Genomic DNA, 15,411 nt, shown 5'->3' on the forward strand with positions numbered 1-15,411 from the left:
GTGTATGAGGGCAGGACACTGGACTCATTTAACAAAACACTGTGATGCTGTGATGGGAGCACAGTAGGAACGGGTATTCTGGAAGAAGAATGAAGAAGACTTTTTGGCCCATTTGATCTCACTCAAACTTTTCTTGTGGTCACTTTATTAGGAACCATTGTAAATGTTTATAGGTGTCTAACATTCAGTTTATCGCTTGAACAAAGTGATCATCGAGATAACTTTGAAAAACATGAAAATGAATTTGCCGTGAACCCCAACTCACAGGTCGGATTATAATACCAAGTGAAAAAATTGTTCCAAGTGCATTCTTGTGAAGAATGTTAGCTACACGTAACTTCCAACCTTCATCAGTTAAAGTCTAACATACCTGGAAGTGATTATAAGGCAGTCAAGTTGTGGGGTTCGGATAATGTCACAAACCTTAAGAATGATGTTTAAGTGCTTTATAACCACCATCTGGACACCAAGGTTGGATTAGATCTAATCACTTGAGGTCACTGTAGACTATTGGTTGTTGCAGTATATGGTTATATTTGTTTGTTTTTTTGTGCCAAAGATGAGGAATAATCTGTAATTAATTCCTAGGAAATTCTCCAAACTGTATGTATTATATGCACATGTATGAGACATCTATTTTGCATTTATGTTAACCTAGTCTCTGCTATGTATTAAGAGTCCTGTTGTTCCACACCGGTGCAGCACAAACCGCTCTGAATGTACCGGATATATATTCACATCCTCTGCAGTTGAAAGGTCAAATTGATTGTACTTTGGTACTTCATTATAAACATATTGAGATGTTTAAGCTATTAATAAATAGTTAATTCTGAAAACTGCATTCCTCTCATTTAGAGTGCAACAATCTGAAAATGACCCCTTTGATGTTTTGGTACTTCAAAAAGTCTGTGAATTCCCACTCATCAAATACTGAATGTGCACCATCAAAAGACAACCTAGTCCAAATGAAATAATTATTAGTGTTCAGGAAGGAGAAAAAGAGCAAACTCTACAGTCTATCGACGCCACAATGTTATTCCTCCACAAGTAGCCTAAATGTGCAAGTCAAACATGAAATAATGCACACACATGTGTCCTAAATGTTCCACTTTCCTGCCTGGGTGCTGCTGTGGGATATTTCCTTAATGCTCTCAATTAGTTTGGCATTTCCTCTGAATCACATACAGATGGAAGAATGCATCTGCCAGCTAACACGGGCACTGCCCATATCATTTTTTAAAACAAAACCATTGCCCACAGACTAAAACAGGAGGGTAAGCACATTAAGTGTACCCTATCTGGAGATTTTATTTGTATTCAGCAAATATTTTCAGTTTAAGGTCTATTTTGTTACATTACAACATTTCATGTCTTGTTAAACTGAAACAAATAGGGAACATCTGTATTGTTACACCATGCTAGAGTTCTGAAACCTCTGGAAGTGATTAGGAAGGCATTAAGCCATTGGAGCTGTGCTATTCACATTATCCACCAACAAGGGTTCACTGTCATTTTTTCTGTTAAATGTATTTTCTTCTTGACAAGTACATTTACTCTAGAACCTAATGAACCAAACAGGTTACATGCATTGGTAAATCAGCACATACTTTAAAATCTTAGCCTGCAGTTCATCAGATAGAAATAGCAATCTAATGAAATTCAGATTAATTTTTGAAAGTTTGCTTAACTGTTAGAGTTTGTTAGAGAGAGTGCAATGGAAGGTCAGATGAACGTCAGCTATGAGGAAAGATGATGCACCCTAGGACTTTGAAAAGAGCGGACGGGGGGACGGGGATGAGTGGGTGGCGGGGGGAAACACAGATATGTTCAAAAGTATGAAAGGTTTAGAAAATTTGGTTGCAGATATGTTTATTATGTTGTGTACAAATTTCAAAACCTAGGGGTTATAGCTTCAAAAGTACTTGGGAAGTGCAAGGAACTTTTTTAAGTAAAGGGTGATAGGAACTTGGAACAAACTATCAGCTTTGCTGGTGGGCAAAGGAATCATAAAAAGGTTTCACAAAGGAACTGGTTGAATTCCTGGAAATTGAAAAGACTTAGCATTATAAGCTGGGCCAATAGAAAAGTGCAGAAATATTTCAGGGCATTTGACAAATTTTGCAGAAAATTGTGGTGGGTTTATTGGTGTTATTGGTGTTATTGAGAAACATAGTTTGAAATTGTCTAATACCTGTAAAATCTGTGCTAATCCTCATAAATAAATAAATAAATAAATAAGTTGTCTAATATCTGTAAAATCTGTGATAATCCTCATAAATAAATATTCCTGTGGAACTTCAAATCTCCTAACATTAAGTTTATGGTAAATAGGCACCTAGGACTTACTTTTCAAAACTGTGTCTTGCACTATTTTGCAAGGAGACATTGAACTGCATTTGGCCACATGGTTACAAAGATCAATATGATGTTAACCCTGCTGTTTGCAATTATTTGCTACAAGAAACCGCAAATCCGACAATTAGCATCTCAACTAAATTACTAGCAGAAATTCTAACAGGAGAGGTTAATAATCTATCATGCCATTTGGCATTGCAGTTAATTTACAAACAATGAAAAGAGTTAACTCATTTAGCTTCTGAACTCCATTGTTTTCCCATATTGCAACAACAACTTGCATTTGCACAGCAGCTCTCATGCAGGGTAGTGTCCTGGAGCGCTTGACAGTGGCAAAGCCTGATGCCTGAGCCAGGGGGAGAGGGTATGTGATCGATGATGGAAGAGGAAGGTCTTCAGGCGGGATCTGAAGATGGAGGGATAGAGGAAGAGTGTTCCAGAGTTTTGGGGCGTAGTGGCTGAAAGCATATCGGAGAGGTAGGGTGGATATATTATTATATATTAATATTTAATATATAAATATTTTGATGCTTCCTAGTTTTTCTTAATATTTTGATTTCAGCATTATCCATTCCCACTTCAACCCCATTGAGTTAAAAGCTGAAAGCAGATTGGTTGAAGGACATCTTTGATTTATTTTCTTCATGGAGAGGTCACACTTGAATGTCAGAATGCTTCCCCAGGACTTCACTGGAATATCAACATAGACTGGGAGTTCAAAGTCCCAACACTGGGCTTGGACACCCAACCTTCTGACTGAGAGGTATAAGTGCTACCAACTGAGCCAGACTGACAGCACAATCGGCTCCATAAGTTAATTTCATATTTACAATGTAAAGCCAACATTATTACTGGGGTTATACCTCTGCAGAGAAACATTGCTGTTTGGTTCACAAACTGATGTGCCAAAATCGTGGTCCCCAACCACAGGGAACAAACATTCACTTACAAAACACAGAGACACCTCACTTCACACATTCAGTGTTTTGAGACTCTATCCTGCGTGAATAAAGCTAGATAAATGCTATAACTCTAGCATTATATAAATGTTGTTTGCAATAAAATCCTATGAAGTGGTTTGTGGCATGTCTACGATGTAACAAGAACCCGTATCGAATGCAAGGATTATCATTATTATTATTATGCTGTGGCAGAGCTGCAAAACTAAGAAAACTCACAAGTTCTCTGTTTTGTAATAAAATAAACGCTTCCCAAATCACCACTGAAGATTGGAATGTCTTCTTTTTAATTAATTGGCACCTCTTTAACAAAAACAGCCTCACCATTTGTTCTGGGAACAGGGATTGGTGAATTGCAGCAAGGCTAACCTTGAATTCGCATTGTTTGCTAAAGGCAACATCAGGCACCCAATAAAGTGGACAGTGGATCCCACCCCCTTCCTCTCTCACCTAAAAAAAAGCTCCCTTCTACTATCCAATGAAAGTTCAAGGCCAGGACAGAAGTCTCCAGAGGATGGAGTTAGATAATTATGCAGGTGCATCTCCTTATGTAATGGTGGGATCAACCAGGGTGAAATACCTTTGCTCTAATGCAAACCGTGAATGTGGCCTGGTGCCAAGGGATAACTCTTGCCCTATGTGCACTGTCTTAACAATATAACTATAGGATGAATGAATGATGACTTTGACCTCTGGACTCACTCAGTGTGTCCAATTTGGTAAACTTGCTTGTTTCATATATTCATTTCCACATTCTCCTGCTTTGTAATTCTACAGATGTATTCATTATTATGGTTCTTCGATGCAACAGTTAATCACCTAAATGTATCACAGTGGTAAAAATTGTGTGTTCCTCAGGGGCATGGACTGCATTATTCATACCGAGCATATCACCAAACAGTATATATAATCAGAATTAGCAACATATGTGTGTGTTCACTGCATATTTTATATTACTAAGTGTAATGGCTGACATTTATTCTCATTTTCCTTTATTGAATAAGAATTTAGGAGAAAGGATTCATATAGAATCATAGGATTTACAGCACGGAAGGAGGCCATTCAGATCATCGTGTGTGTGTGTCTGTGTGTTTGTGTGTGTGTGCTGGCTCTATTTCTTTGAAAGCAACTAACTGGTGATCAGGATGTGGTAAGGCACTACAATAAATGCAAAGATCATTATTTTTATTGTCATCAAATATTATTCACTTCATGTGTGTATGGCACTTCCAGCTCAGGTATACCACTAGTTAGATCCCAAACAAGGCATCTTCATCCCTGCCCCAGAAGTTCTCCTCAATCATTCCGGTATGACCAATCCAGTCGTATCTTTGTGTGACCAAATAAAACTCAATTATAGCCAGTTTTGTGCTGTTGATTTGTACCGTCTACTCACAAGGGTTAATTGCCAGACCCAAGACTTCCCTATTTTATGAGCTAATGTACATAAATGTAACTTTCCTATTACAGATGATCTGGTATGTTTACAGGAACTGCACTTTAATCAGTACTTAAGTTTGAATTAGCGTGAGTGGTAACACATGTTTGGTTTTTCGTAGAATAGAGATGGTGTACTGGAGGGCTCATGATATCTCAGGTCTTGGTGAGATAGCTATGGTTTGGTGGATAGTTTGTGTTCATGATTATCTTTGGGCTCAGGCAGTGATGATACAAAAATAATCAATGTATTTTCTGCTTCTTTGTATGGTAGTGGTATTGTGTGGACATTTTGCAGATTCTGAGTAGTGCTGGAGTGAAAGATTTGAGGTGCACCTGTGACTAGCATTGGTGGTTTAAATGGGAAGAGCAAGGGGTATGGATATGTATGGAAGAAGTAGGTCACTAAGTCAGGTGGCTAGTGCCTTTCTTTGGCAGCCTGTAAAGATTTTCTGTGTGGGAGGCTTTGGGTTTACTGACTCAAAATGGACAGTTTAGAAAGTCTTCCAGAGCTTTTTAAAATGATTGTAATTTTATCTGGCATTAAAGCAATAATATAATAATAATCGTTACATTTGATATAGCACTTTTCACGTCTTCTAGACGTCTCAAAGCGCTTCACAGAATAGGCTGTAAAGTGAATTGACCGTATATTTGTGGGTGAAACCCGGCAGCCAATTTCGCACAGCAGTGTCCCACAAATAGTCACGGATTGAAAATGACCAATTTATTATTGTGNTTTTTTGGAGGGATTATTATTAGGCGTGTGGAGTAAGGAAACATGCCCAAGGTTTCGCCCTGCCTGGAATTGAACCCAGGTGTCTCGCTTGTGAGGTGAATGCTCTAACCACAGAGTTACTGGACTCCTCAAAGTACTAATGTGTAAAACACATCCAATGATCCAGAAATTTAAATCTGACGACAAGTGTAGGAATCAGAATTTGAATAATTTGGGCTTTCCAAAGAATTTTTGAACAGGGCAGAACATACACGTATATTTAGACATGTACCCAGAATGTCTGGTGTATCACTTTCCTGGTACAGGTCTGAGGACGATCGTGTACAGACTTTAAAATCCAGCAACTCACTTACTCAAAACAAACAGCAGGGCAGTGATCCAGTATCATAGACGAGCTAAACACAAACAGCATGAATCAATGCTCGATTCTGGTATTATTCCAGACCTGCCAACACACTGTGAAAATATCATTAAACCCATGGATAAATGGATGAGTTTTTGTACCAGTATGAAATTGACCAGAGCAAGGGTATTACAGTACAAACAGATCCAATTTAACTCCCTCAACAAACATTTTAGTGAGGACTGGTTTTGGGAATATTAATGAGTACTGGAGACACTTCCTATCATGTTTTATAAGGAATAAAAAGCAAAGCAAGTATGTTGAACAGTGTGACGGTGTCAACGTAAAGAAGATCATGCAGGCCTTAAACTGGAACAAAGATTACTTGCATCTGTGACCGTGCGCAGTAAAAGCATGGCTAATGATTACTAAAAAGTAGACAGTTGTGGTGTCTGCACATTCCAATGCTCAAAGTGATGCGATGGCCAGGTGGACATTTTATAGACCTTGACAAATCCGGAATGAAGTATCACACATCACTACCCTTTGGCACTTCAGTCCGAAGCAGAACATTCAATGTGCAATTCACATGTTGCCCATGGAGTACTCCTTATAGATTGCCTATGCAGCCCGCTAATCCTGCTGTGGGAGGGGGTTACTTTGTCGCTCTTCAGTACAAATCTTTCATTCTTTGTTCACTGTTGTTGGTTTGGTCACTTGTAGTTCTGTTGTGAAGGAATTCATCCATGTTCAGATCGAGGCACACAAACATTTGCTGTTCTGGAGTTACTGCACTGAGTTTTCAAGTATATTCAAAGGTCCTGAATGTGTTGAAAATATTATGAAAATGTCTTACTACATGTTCTATCACCAATAACTTGCATTTATGCATCATTTTAAAGTAGGAGCATTTCAAAATGGAAGGGTTGAATACTGAGCAAGGGAGAAAGGGGAGGGGCAGTTGAGCATAAGCGCAGTCAAAGAGGTAGATTTTGAGGTGGGATTTAGAGAGATACTGGGGGCAAGATGGAGGGTAAAGGCAGGAAGTTCCAGGTGTAGTGACTGAAGGCTTTTACCCCCCAAAACAGAAGTGCTGGAAGCAACTGTCTTGTCAGCAATTTCCATAAAAACAGTGCCACAAACGCACCGGCTCAAGGTGATAAGGTGACACTTATAGTCATGTCAAAGCTCACACATTTATAATCCTCTAAGCAGACACATTAAATTGGGAATATCTTAAAATGAACCAAATGCAGGCAAAATTTACATTGTCTCTCACAGGTGAGGGAAGAGGAGAGAGGCGGGGTGGGGGGTTGCGGGGAATTCCATTTGTCATGTACGTACCCACAAATGGTAAGCAAAAAGCACCGCATTTAGATTTCATTTAACCGCATTCATTTCCCTTCCCTTTGGCATACTATGTGTTTGAAGGAACATACTTGTCTATCTGACAGCTGCACAAAACAATTAACAAGCAAGAATACTTATTACTCAAGAGTGCTCCCAAGTGAAGTCCACTGGAAACCATGAGACTTTGAAAAACACAATGAAAAAAGTCACAAAACAACAAAAATCATCGTAGTCATGCTTAATGTCTTAAAAGTGCATTATACATTAAAGGTTAAGTCCTGTATTTTCACGATAAAACTTGATTGATTCTTGAAGAAACTAGGATATGAACAATCTGTCTCTGCACTTGACTTCTAATGCTCTGTGAGGGAGGGAGGAATACATTTTTAAAAATGAAGGGAAAATTATATTCAGACTTTTATTGCCCTCATCAAAAGTTGGGGAGTAAAAGAAAATTAAAAGATCGGGACAGTTTTACAACTTTGCAAATTCTTTACAAAATGTTCTTTGTGGCCATCAAACAGAAACACAGGGTCATCGGAAATAAAATAAGGCATTAACCTAAAAGAATGCCGTAAGACTAAAAGTAAATAAAGAGTTTCTAACAATGGCAGTGAGGCCGCAGAGTCACCCGCGATGTTCATTATCAAGCCTTTTAGCCGTGTCGAAGATATGAACAACAACAACAACAACAACAAGATTCCATTTATAAAGCGCCTTTCACGTCAGGAGGACGTCCCAAGGCGCTGCACAGTTGGGTCATGACCCGAGCAGGGGGGAAATGGTCAGGGTGAGGGGAGGGAAGGGAGGGAGCGAGGAGGGGGAAGAGAGTCGAGAGGGGAGCTGAAGGCTCGGTCAAAGAGAAAGGTTTTGAGACCGGCCTTGAAGGAGGAAAGGGAGGAAGCAAGGCGAAGGCACTGGGGGATGGAGTTCCAGAGCCTGGGGCTGAGAGGCTGAAGGCCCGACCACCGATGGTAGGGCGGTTGGGGCGGGGGACGTGGAGCAGACCGGAGCCAGAGGAACGGAGGGTACGGGCAGGTAGGTAGGGGGATAGTAGGTTGGAGAGGTAGGAGGGAGCAAGGCCGTGAATGGCCTTGTAGGTGAGGATGAGGATCTTGAAATCAATCCTCTGGGGGATGGGGAGCCAGTGGAGGCGAGCGAGGGTGGGAGTGATGTGGTCCCGAAGCCTGGTGCGGGACAGTACACGAGCTGCAGAGTTCTGAATGACCTGCAGCTTGTGGAGGGAGGTGGCGGGAAGGCCGGCGAGGAGAGAGTTCCCATAGTCCAGCCTTGAGGTGACAAAGGCGTGAACCAGGGTTTCAGCAGCGTGAGGGGTGAGGTAGTGCCGTAGTCTGGCGATGTTCCGGAGGTGATGGAAGGCGGTGCCAGTTGTGGTGCGGATGTGAGGGAGAAAGGACAGCTCAGGGTCGAACAAAACGCCGAGGTTCCTGACTGGCTTTGAGAGGTGGAGAGTGCAGCCTTGGATGCTGATGGTGTCAGCGCCTGAGGTGCGGAGGCGCTGACGTGAGCCAATCAGGAGGGCCTCGGTTTTTCGCACGTTGAGCTGAAGAAAGTTGTCTCTCGTCCAGGACTCGATGTCGGACAGGCAGCTGTCAGGACATCGGTGGTCGTGGAGTTGAGAGTAGAGGAGGAAAGGTAGAGTTGGGTGTCATCCGCATACATGTGGAAGTTAACCCATGTCTGCGGATGATGTCACCAAGGGGGAGCATATAGAGGGTGAAGAGGAGGGGACCGAGGACAGAGCCCTGAGGGACACCACATGAGACAGTGCGGGGGTGGAGGAGAAGCCATTCGTCGAGACAAAATGAAGACGGTGAGAAAGGTACGACCTAAACCATTCAAGGACAGTGCCTTGAAGGTTGAGGTGGGAGGACAAGCGGTGGAGTAGGATAGCGTGGTCGACCGTATCGAATGCTGCCGATAGGTCGAGGAGGACGAGGAGACAGAGGGAGCCCTGGTCACAGATGGTCAGGATATCATTGGTGACCTTGACCAGGGCAGTTTCTGTGCTATGGGCAGCACGGAAACCTGACTGAAGGGGTTCGAAAAGAGAATGGGTGGAAAGGAAAGAGCGCAGTTGGGAGGCGACAACTCTTTCCAAGACCTTGGAGAGAAAGGGGAGGTTGGAGATGGGCCGGTAGCTTGATAGCTGCGACGCATCAAGGGAGGGTTTTTTCAGGGTGGGCGTGATGATGGCAGTTTTTAATGGAATGGGGACAGAGCCAGAGGAGAGGGACAGGTTGATGATGTCAGTGATATGTGGGGCAAGAAAGTGGAGCTGGGAGATAAGGAGTGGAGTGGGGATGGGGTCAAGGGAGCAGGTGGTTGGTTTTAGGGATAGGATGAGTTCAGTGACAGAGGGTGGGGAAACGGGTACGAAGGTGTGTAGGGGAGGATGGGTAGGAGTCGGAGTGTGGGAGGGAAGGGGTGGGTGGTGGGTGGAAGTTGGAGGGGAAGTGACCGCGGAGCGGATTCCCTTGATCTTGGATTCAAGGAAATCCAGCATCTCCTCGCAGTGAAGGTTGGAGGAGATGACCTGCGCGGGGTGGCGGGGGGGACGGAGGAGTCGGGTTGTGGTGGAAAACAGTAGCCTGGGGTTGTTCTTCGCCTCCAGGATTATCCTGGAGTAGAAGGACGACTTGGCCGAGGCTAGAGTGGAGCGGTAAATTTTGAGGAGGTCCAGCCAGATTTGTCGGTGGACCGTTAGGCCAGATTTGACACAGGTGCGTTCAGCAGCCCGCACCTGGCTTTTCAGTGAGCGGAGGTGGGTGGTGTACCAGGGGGAGGAGCGGGAGTAGGAGACAGTGCGGGAAGTGATGGGGGCAAGAGTATCGAGTGTGGAGGAGAGGGTATTGTGGAGGAGGGAGAGAGGAGAAGAGGGGTCGGTGAGGGTTGAAGGCCAGAGGGAGAGGAGTTCAGAGGACTCCAAGGCATCGGTTAGGGATTGTGGGGGTAACTTCTTCCAAGGGCGGTAGAAGATGGTGGTGGGTCTGGTGGAGGTGGGGAGGGGGGTGGAGGTGGTGAAGGAGATGAAGTAGTGGTCAGAGATGGCCTTGTCGGTAATAGTGACATCCGAGACACGAGATGAAGCAGATCACATGCTGAAAACACTATTATTGTAAAGTGAATCCATGTGTCAACATGTTGGATATTCCCAATTCATTTAATTTTGCTGGTCTGATGTCCAATGCAGTCAGTCCCTTTAAATGCACTACCTTATCCTCAGAGGCCAGGATTATCTCCAGCTCAATCGGCCTGAGAGAGCCTCAAGCTAACAGAGCCAGGCTGAGCGTTCAGTTTATTGTCACACAATGGAAGACATCTGGGCCATTAGAAGCCACTAATTCATTAATATTCAGTTATGACCTTCCACAGATTAATTAGATATAGACCACAGAGCTTTTTCTACACATCAGTTATTGATGCTGAAGGAATAGATGTAATCAGAACAATTCTGCATCCTAAGGCTTATGGAGCAGTATAAGATTGTTTAAGATTGGGAACATCTCCCAGCCCGAAATTGTTGCAGCCCGACATTTATAGCTACATGAAGGTTTATTTTAGTTTGAGGGCAAGAATTGAGAACAGATAAATAAATAACAGTAGAGAGCCATAAAATAGTCAAATTGGAAATAAACATACGTTGTGTAACAAAACAAAATGAAGTCACATAAATGAATCTTCGGAGTGCCAAAACCCTCATTCACACTTTTGACTCAATTACTTTATGACTCGATTTCTCAAGCAGATTGCTCGCAGGTCTCCCTAGTTCCACCATCCACAAGTTCCAGCTCATACAAAACTCCAGCAACTGCATCCTCACTCTCACTAAACTTTCCCCATGTCCTGGACAACAATACCCCAGATAAAATTGCTGACAAAATACAGTCACTGCACTCTATAATAAATTCTATGAAATATTCCGACAACACAATAAGGCATTATACCAGTTCAAGGATTCTTATTATTATTGACACAATGCATTATGTTAACTTGTAGTGGAGTCCTGTACCTTAGTGGTTAGAGCGCTCGCCTCACAAATGAGAGGACCTGGGTTTGATTCCCAAGCAAGGCAAAACCTTGGGCAAATTTCCTTATTCCACATGCCTCTGTTTACCTAGTAGGAACCTGGTTGTTAGTCGATTGGCCGTCACTTTTCCGTGTATAATAATCCCTTAAAAAAAATAAGAATTTGGTCACTCAATCCACGACTGTTTGTGGGACACTGTTGTGTGCAATTGGCTTCCACGTTTTGCCCACAAAATATATAGTCAATTCACTTTGCAGTATATTCTGTGAAGTGCTTTGAGACATTTAGAAGACGTGATAAGGAGCTGTATCAAATGCAAGGATTATTATTATTGTTGAAGCAACAATTGTCATTTTTTTTACATTCAGAATGCAACGGCATTTAGCATTTAAAATTGCATCACAATTATTTATGAGCATATGGAAGCAAATTCGCAAGATTTAACAAACAGAGTAGCACAGCACTTAACCAACAGCAATAAATTCTTGGAATTTATGGAGCAGAATATAATCCCACTGTGTTTAGCACCCAGGATGCAGACAGTCAACCAGCCAGTTGATAGAAGCCACAATGTTAAATATTAAACTCTCTCTTTGGAAACCTTTGTCGGTTTGTCAAAAAAAAAATTCTGCCATTTACGAAACAATTGCAGAAAGCTGCGTTTTAACAAATCAGAAAAACCTCTAATGCCTAGGGGGTCGCAGTCAAGAAGGATTCTACAGCACTATTAATATGTCAGGGCTTGACGTTTGTGTGACACCTGCAATGGGAATTTTATGCAAATGTCATGAGAACAGAAGCATCTTTCTATGGTCTGGGTGCATGTGTTGCCCGATGTCATTCTGAGAAGTCGTTTTTTAAATGTTTCTCATGGTTTAGGCTTGGGTTGGTCAATGGAAACAGTGGTACATTTTGTTCATTCTCTCTTTCTCAGCCACATTTACATTCCACCATACTCCTCGCCATTGACATTAAAGGGAGTGCAAGCTGCAGGGTTATCATATAATGGCAAATCACTATTCTGATCAGCTACTGCCTGGTTTAAAAGGATCATTGGCGAGGGCCTGGGAACAGGGCACCTGTCTGCATTATCAGTCAGGGAAGGATCTGTGTGTCAGGGCACCTAAGGAGGTTAAGAGAAAATGAAAAGAGAAGAATAAATGTAAATAAATGAGTCCTGTTTTAGGAGAGGAGGTAGAATAAGTATGACTGTTATTTCAACTGCACGGAAAATGTACTGTCAGCGGTCTGATAAACTCAGCAGCAGAGCTATGAATTTCGGTCAGAGAACTTCAGCTAATAATAATAATCCTTGCATTTGATATCGCACCTTATGACATCTTCGAGATGTCTCAAAGCGCTTCACAGAATATACTGTGAAGTGAATTGATTGTATAGTTTGTGGGCGAAATGCAGCAGCCAATTGCACACAACAGTGTCCAACAAACAGTTGTGGATTGAGTGAGCAATTTATTACTTTTTTTTGAAGGAATTATTACCCCCGGGAAAGTGATCCACCAATCGACTAATAACTGGGTTCCTACTTATTGCTAGGTAAACCAGAGGCACGAGGAGTAAGGAAACTTGCCCAACATTTTGCCCTGTCGGGAATCAAGCACAGTCTCTCGCTTGCAAGGTGAGGGCTCTAACCATTGAGCTACAGGACTTCTAAGTCCAATTTTTAACTGCTGTTCAAACTTAATTTGCCTCAATGCTGATTTTCACTAACTGAATGGAATACATCACTGTAAGCAATAGTGCATGCCCCGCCCACAGTAGTACACTATTTGTCAGTTTAATGAGATTTCTGCAAATTGGCAGATGCCAAGCTAGTTGGACTCTATCTTGCTTCTGTGTCATTGAGCTAGAACACGGTTGTGCCCGTGGTTCTCTAAATAGTGGGGTTGGACTCAGCTGGGCCTGTGGGCCAGGCAATGAGTGGGGAGGAGATGCTACTCTCATGGAAGAGAAAGACAATTAGAGAACAAGTCAGCTCCAGACATTAGCAGTTGGTTACTGAGCAGCAATGGGAGATCTGAGAAGCAGACCACCCGCCGAGTATCTAATGTGCAACAGCTATGGAGAATCTACAGGGGCAGAAAAATTAAAAAGCAGAGGGCGGAATAAAATCAATAAATTATCCAATGGCATCAGCAAACAAAGCTCTTAGTAATTCCACTAGAGGGATGTCAAAGTGAATTATTCTCTACAGTGTGAACATACATCTCGTCAGTTTATTTCATTTGCACAAATAACCGTTCACTGTGCTTTTAAGCTGTTTAAGACCTTTTTCGACGGTATATAAATGCAAGTCATTGTAACAAACATATGTGAAAAGGCAGGACAGGTGCTTTATACTTTGTAGATCATAAGTGATTGTCACCGCTTGATCAATTTATCAATGATTCTGAAGTCATTTGGATGCACTTTACAGTACTGTATGTGTGAAAACCCCAGGATGATTTTCTTATCACAGCACAATGGATAGCAGCACACAAGTGGCGTTCACACAGCGGCCAGTCACAATTAAACTTGTCCACGGTAATAGATGGCACCCAGTGTCAGCCTTACCAACAATGGGAGGGAACATCAGAGACCCGAAATTCCACCTGGACTTAGCTTACATAATGTCTCAAAATTTAAAGTGGTTTTGAATTGTGGAAAATTCTTCAATCTTAAAAATGAAAGCCTTAAATTTTCAAAAGACTGAATTTAAGAATTTTGACCAATTCTGGTCGATCTTAAACTTAAACGACACAATGGTCTCACAGGCTAAGACTAGGTGGAATTTCGAGGCTCAAGATTTGAAGTGACTAAATTTCAGCATTCGGCTTTCAGTGACATTGCTGCAGCACCAATGATAATTTGGGATTGAGTAATGGAAGACCAATGTTGTGGAGAAGACGTGGTAAGGAACCTGAATTCATGAAACTTTTTTTAAAAAAAGAATGCTGGTTGGAGAAAGCGTCATCAACGCCAGGCTGAGTGGGGAATTGCTGCTGGATCAAATGTCTCTAAAGAATTCTCACCTTGAGAGTTTTAATATCAAAATGATTCATTGGAAAATACTGGAAATTCAGCAATGCAATATGTTTAATTCAACTCAGAGGCATTTACTCCCACATCAGCTTGTGGAATGTAGGTCATCTGGCTTAGGTTTTGTCTCAGTATTTTCTCTACTGTTTCTCAACAGACAAATGCACCCAGTGTATCCACACTATTCAAATTGTCCTGTCAGAAAAGGGTGCAGGATTACAGAAGTACATTGGTCCCTATCCTTCTAAAATGCTTGATTTGTTTTGAAAACCAAGCCTGACACGTATCTGTCAGTGTGTTGCTGTTAAAGGCTGGAAAGCTGAGTTTGTGATCAGATGGGCTTTTCACTTTCACCGCCTCTGATCAATTCTCAGTGGACATTTTGACATAGCTTGTCACACCATGCTGGTTCCTTTTGTACAGCAGCAGAATAAATATTTCATTCTTTCCTCCAGCCTCCTATGAATGAGAGGTTGAACGCATGCTCCTCGCAGCCAGTAGTGTTGCACTGTTCTCACTCTGTGGAGCAGTTTATTGAGTTGAAAGGCTAAGTCACAAGCTGTTGCCAGCTGCAGAGGAAGCTCTTTCACCCTCAGTGAGAGCTCGATCACTGAGCGACTGGGTGAATAAAGTGGAAGATGGGATTTAAATCGGGAAACTGCGTCTTCTGTGGGAAAGGAAGGGAGTTATTATAACCAGCTATGAATTGCGTCTTTCATATGCTTCTGAATCATAACATGCAATCTATCAAAGTTAGCTATGTGTCACATCTTGGAGTTCCAAATTGATCTATTCATTTTAATACTCCCTTCGGTAATGTATATAATTTTACAGAAAGTGTCAATTTAATATACTTCAATATGATTTATGAATTTTGTCATGAGTACACGGTTTGCACTGTGTTTGATTTGGTTCAAATTCTTTACAGTTAAACATTTTGACCACAATTTCAGATAAATGATTGAGCACTATTTGTCTCTCGCCCCAAATCCCAATCACTGTGAGATAATACTATTCAATGAACCTCAGTAGTCCCAAACCAGTTGTGCAAGACAGGTTGTGACAGCCACATCTGCAATAACTCATCCTTCCTCTAACCCCGAAGTACAACTTGTTCATGAATCTCATCAAATATCAATGC

The sequence above is a fragment of the Callorhinchus milii genome, unplaced genomic scaffold (genome assembly GCF_018977255.1).
Source record: "Callorhinchus milii isolate IMCB2004 unplaced genomic scaffold, IMCB_Cmil_1.0 Scaffold12, whole genome shotgun sequence".
NCBI classification, from domain to species: Eukaryota; Metazoa; Chordata; class Chondrichthyes; order Chimaeriformes; family Callorhinchidae; genus Callorhinchus; species Callorhinchus milii.